The sequence below is a fragment of the Mandrillus leucophaeus genome, unplaced genomic scaffold (genome assembly GCF_000951045.1).
Source record: "Mandrillus leucophaeus isolate KB7577 unplaced genomic scaffold, Mleu.le_1.0 Scaffold83, whole genome shotgun sequence".
In the NCBI taxonomy this organism is placed as follows: domain Eukaryota; kingdom Metazoa; phylum Chordata; class Mammalia; order Primates; family Cercopithecidae; genus Mandrillus; species Mandrillus leucophaeus.
The window spans coordinates 2,072,825-2,078,824 of NW_012109030.1; the positions used below are offsets into that span (position 1 = coordinate 2,072,825).

Here is a 6,000-nt window from a genome sequence, read left to right on the forward strand (position 1 = left end):
GAATGTTCTGGACCCTATTCTTTAATTGAAGTTTAAAGCCTAGAGCAGTGCTTTTCAAACTTCCTCTGAATCACCTGGCTATCTGTTAAAATGCAGGGGCTGGGGTTGGACCTCAGATTCTGCCTCTCTGCAAGCTCCCACCTCCTGTACCTGATGCCAGTCTGTGGGCCCGACTTTGATTAACAAGGAGCAAGGAGCTGACCCCATTCAGATTAACATCCAAATTTGACTTTCATGTTTTTCTGGGAAAGAGAGAAATTAATTAGCATAAGCCCTTGAAAATGCCACATTTGTATAAAGAAAAATAAAAGACAACAACCTCTTATAGTCAGATATTGTCCTTAGGAGAGAACTTCATGTAAGAACGAATGTTCTCCTAGTAGCTACCAGGACACGGTGTCTCTATTAAAAATGGCGCAGCACAGGCTTCATGGAATACCAACGCCACCAGCCAGGACACAGCAGGTCTGCCCCTACCTCGGCCAGTGGCACTGGGTCATTGCTCATTCTGAAAGGCATTCTTTTTCAACCCAACATGCCTTCTATTCAAAGGGAAGACTAAAGGGGGTTCATTAGTAAAGGACTTACGAGACAACAGCCTCCTTTATGTGAAAATAATACATAAGGCCACTTGTATTACACAAGATTCTTTAAAATACTTCCTTCCTGGCATTTTTTTTTCTCATTTCCTCTCTGCTCTTCATTGAGATGATTTAAAATTCTTTAAAGGACAGCAGCTTATTGTAAAATAACATCTGCAAATGCAAATGTATAACATTTAAATAATTAACACGTTTACATATCCTGCACTGCATTTAACATGTACTTTCAGTCATAGATTCCTTGAGCACATGATTCTGCAGAGACCTCTAACTCTTTTTGAATGTAATGTTTAGTTTATATCTGACACTATTTATATATGTTTGTATATATTATGTAACTGGTTTAATGTACACCATGTTGGTTGTGAGTTATTTGTTTTTTTGTGGCATACTGTGACTGGGATAGTACTAATAGATGACTTGTCTTAAATGTTGACAGATTCTTGCAAACCAAGCCATAGTATATACTAAGCACCTGGCGTTCCCTACTCCCCACTTATTCTTTTTTTTTTTTTTTTCTTTGAGACGGAGTTTTGCTCTTGTTGCCCAAGCTGGAGTACAATGGCGCCATCTCGGCTCATTGCAACGTCCGCCTCCTGTGTTCAAGCAATTCTCCTGCCTCAGCCTCCCGGGTAACTGGGATTACAGGCATGTACCACCACGCCTGACTAATTTTTTGTATTTTTAGTAGAAACGCGGTTTCACCATGTTGGCCAGGCTGGTCTCAAACTCCTGACCTCAGGTGATCCGCCCGCCTCAGCCTCCCAAAGTGCTGGGATTACAATTGTGAGGCACCGCACCTGGCCCCCACTTATTCTTTAATGTATAGGCTTGGACTAAAATTCTGTCTGAGGCTAATAAATTCTGTCTGAGGCTAATAATTTCTAAAATGCAATTCAATTATTTTCCTAAAACTTTCAATCTGTGGAAATTGAATATAAGATTTAAATACAATTTAAAGTAATATCTCCCTTAAATAACTAATCATAGCAATTTGTGAATTTTTGAAATTCTAAATTCATACAGAAGTTGAAATGTTACTGCTTTCAGGTTCTCAAAGTACTTTCACCTACACTTAATAAATGCTCCAGAAAGTCTAAGGGAGCTTTTATTAATAGACATTAAAAAACAGATAAGAGAGTTTATATTAGTGGCTATAAATAATTGAGAGCACTGGAAATTATTCTCTTATGATGCTAAATAATTTTTTGGTGAAGTTGCTATTAACTTACTTGGCAATTTAATTTTTCCTAGAGAATGCAAAGATCGTCTTTTCTTGATGTGACTTGGACTTCAGTGAAAAACAAATAATCTCTTCCCCATTGTTGTCTTCAACAGAATAGACTTGAGAAATTTTTAATTTAAATAATCATTTTAGATTCAAATTAGCATGAAAATGAATTGCTGTTAAAAAAACAAAAAATTGTGCCATAGCCAGGCACAGTGATGTGTGTCTGTAGCTACTCAGAAGGTTGAGGTGGGAGGATCACGTAAGGCCAGGAGTTTGAGGTCAGCCTGGGCAACATCGCAAGACTCCATCTCTTTAAAAAAATTGTATAGTTAGTTTTGTTTTTAGTAAGAAGCAGACAGAGGATGGGCTTACAAAAAGGAACAGGGAGGCGGCAGAAATAACATCTGTCAAGGCAAGAATTCAATTCCAGTATCCAATCTTACTTACCGGGGAAGTGAACTGAGGTTCAATTCCTGATTATTTGGCTCTACGGTTTCTTTATAAGAAGAGTGATATAGGAGCAAGTGTCTCATAAAACAGCTGCATCTGTGAGTAGTACATGTCTACAAGTTCTTCTCCCTTTCTGAAGATGGTCCAGTCCCCACTGCACTAGCCCCCAAAATGTTGCAGGCCACCGTGGACCTGTAAGAGAGGAGCTCTCTCCTCAGCTTTCTCAAGCTGAGGGATTGGCCATTTCCTTCCTATGTTTTCCTCTTTAATCATTCCACTGATTTCCTTTCAGCAAAATCCCTTTCCCTTGTGTTCAGATACACTTTGTAGTCAACATCCCCCTTCCTTATGTGTTCTTAAGTTGCCCACTTCCCACTGGAAAAACGCTCTCTTCTTCATTACCTCTCCCTGATCCCTCACTGATCTCTAGGGAAACTTGCGAAAAACAAGCCAAACTTCCTAAGAAACATTTTAGAGGTCACACACTACAGGGATCCATTGCCACTAACTCTACAGCCTTCAGAACTTCCCAGATACGCCCTGAGAATCCCTATAAGCTCCCACATACTTCCTAATTTCTCTCAATTAAATCGATTTCCACCTAAATATCAGTGTTTAATGTAATGTACTTAACAAATGGATTTTCTTCTATTTTTTAAATTACTCATATGGCAGCAGTCCTGGACATTGTTATTTTTCTTACAAACACATACTTTGACGGCATCAAAGCCCTATTGAGGATTAAGTTGGGGTTTTGTGGACTGGCTTGAGAACTGAAACACCATTTAAAATATCATTTCTAAAGAGAAATGCATTCTGAATGCCAAACATCTAGCCTAAAACCTTCTGAAATACAACCAGTCTATAACCTGGATATGCACTGCAAATACAACATATCCCTGAAAGTCTTCACACGTAAGTCTCGGCATGTGATAAGACCCAAACAAGGTTCAGGTTTTTTTTACAGTGGAAACTGGTTACAGTTTGGTTATCCCAGCAAGTTACCCTAATGTCCCCAAAGTCAGGAGGAGACATTGACGGCTTTTGTAAGCTACCACTGGGATCATCCCGTAACCTGTAGCTGCTTTAAAAAATAGTGGTGAAAAGTTCTCACCCACAAGCATCTCACTTGTTGCCCAAACACAGAGCATTAGCAACTAAATTGGGGTGGGGCAGGGGCAACCACACACAAATGCTTCTAGAAGTCAGTGAGTTCTTATTCTGAATATTTGTCTTGGACCAGGCACATGGCTCGTGTCTACGATCCCAACTCTTTGGGAGGCTGAAGTGGGAGGATCACTTGAGGCCAGGAGTGTGAGAGCAGCCTGGACAACATAGCAAGACCCCATTTCTACAAAAAATAAAAATAAATTAGCCAGGCATGATGACACATGCCTATAGTCCCTGGAGTCTCAGCTGCTCAGGGGGCTGAGGAAGAAGAATTACTTGAGCCCGGAAGTTGGAGGCTGCAGTGAGCTATGATCACACTACCGTACTCCAGCTTGGGCAACAGCATGACATCCTGCCTCTAAACAAATAAATAAATAAATACTTGCCTCATATCAGGATTTATGGGATTCACTCAGCTTGGTGTGTCCACACTTTCGAACCTTAGGGCATGAGGGAAGGTAGAATCAGGGATAGGCAACAGGGCGGGGGGCTGGAGGGGATCAGGAAAGGCTGGGTGAGCTGCACAACTGGGGTTTCCCCTGTGAGTTGGCCCCAGGGCCCAGCTGAGGTCAGCGTAGGGGCCTGGAAGTACCTTGGGGACGTCCCTTCCCACTTTCTCTTTTGCCTCCCAATGACAATGTCTCTGCCTTTGAGTTTCTGTTTCTCCGTTGATAGTTTCTGCTTCACCAGGTTCCGTTGGTGTTTTCTGTAAACTTAGGGGCATAAGCAGATGCCCGGGAAGGGTCTCCCTCCAGGCTTCAGGGTCTAGGTCAGAGATAGAGGATTTTAACACGGCACTTTATTCACATCGTACCATCTACAACTTTTTGAAATGTTCAACTGTCTGCAGCATCCAAAGCAATCCATTAGAGCTAATTTTTTCCAGATCTTTCTTGGAAGAAAATTTTAAGAGTTGAGTCAAGTATTTCTCAACTAATCTAAAGCCAGTACAATAATTATTTCAAACTATCAATTTTCTTATTTGATGGGCTTTATCCTAGGGTTTGGAGAGTCCTGCACACAGACTGTGATCTTTAGATAAGATGAGGTTGAAAAAGTAAAACCTATTGAGGAGCCAAAAGTTTCATAACAAGTAAAGGATTCTTCTTTTTCTTTCTTTCTTTTTTTTTTTTGAGATGGGGTCTGACTCTGTCAGTCATACTGGAGTTCAGAGGCGAAATCTCAGCTCACTACAACCTCTGCCCCTGAGTTCAAGTGATTCTCCTGCCTCAAACTCCTGAGTAGCTGGGATTGGCACCCACCACCATACCTGGCTACTTTTTGTATTTTTAGTAAAGATAGGTTTTCACCATGTTGGCCAGGCTGGTCTCGAACTCTTGACCTCAGGTGATCCGCCCTCCTCAGCCTGCCAGAGTGCTGGGATTGCAGGCATAAGCCACTGCTCCTGGCCTCTTTTTTTTTTTTTTTTTTTTTAAAGACAGGATCTCACTCTGTTGCATGGGCTGGAGTGCAGTGGTGCTATCTCTGCTCACTGCAACAACCTCTGCCTCCCAGGCTCAAGCAGTCCTCCCATTTCAGTCTCCCAAGTAGCTGGGACTATCGGCATGTACCACCCCGCCTTGCTGATTTTTGCATTTTTTTTGTATAGATGGGGTTTCACCATGTTGCCAAGGCTGGTCTCAAACTCTTGAGCTCAGGCAATTCACCCACCTCAACCTCCCAAAGTGCTGGGATTACAGGCGTGAGTCACTATGCCTGGCCTAGGATTTTTCTTTAATTGGCAAGACTTTGTAATAGACAGCTAAGTGTGAGATGCAGAGGGAAAAGGCTTAGATGTGAGACCGTACCTAGGAGAGGAAGACCGATAAGATGCCCACATATAACCTATGTTAAGACTATGGAACACCGTTTTGGGCCCAAGTTCAAGAAAATAATCCTGAGATTAAAGTGGCCTGAAAGACTCTATAGACTAAGAAGAGCTTAACATGAGAGAATTACAAAATTACAGAATTACAAAAGCCAATACTGTTTGTAAAAACTGCTGTGAGAGCCATGGAAAGCTAGAGGTTGCCACCGAGAATATCTCCTGAACCAGACCGGTCCCATGGGAAGTCCAAATTATAACCAGATAGTACAAACAAGGAAAGCAGAGACACAGAAACTGTCCGTTCATTAGGGATGAGATTTTTGGAGTTGTGTTTTGGAATGAGTGGGCCCGCAGACAGTGGCTTGGCAAATTTGCATAGTTTTGTGTTATCCTTAAGGGTACTTTCTTCTTCCTGACTGCCTTCGTGTACCGGTTTTCCTTAATTCAGAATGCAGGCACTCTTGTTACTTCCTAGCACAACAGTTCTTGGTTCTCTTTCCCTCTCTCTCTCACTCACGCGCACACACACACACCCTTAAAAATCAAGACATATGGCTAGGCACAGTGGCTCATGCCTGTAATCCCAGCATTTTGGGAGGCCAAGGCAGGAGGATCGCTTGAAGTCAGGAGTTCAAGATGAGTCTGGCAACCATGGCAAAACCCCATCTCTACTAAAAGTACAAAACTTAGCTGGGCATGGTGGTGGGCACCTGCAATCC

General features: G+C 42.1%; 1 protein-coding gene across 2 annotated transcripts in view; it reads left to right on the forward strand.

The window, feature by feature from the left end:
* Positions 1–6,000, forward strand: part of ITGA8 (integrin, alpha 8) — a 221,353-nt gene that overhangs the window by 161,250 nt on the left and 54,103 nt on the right. The window lies entirely within an intron of this gene.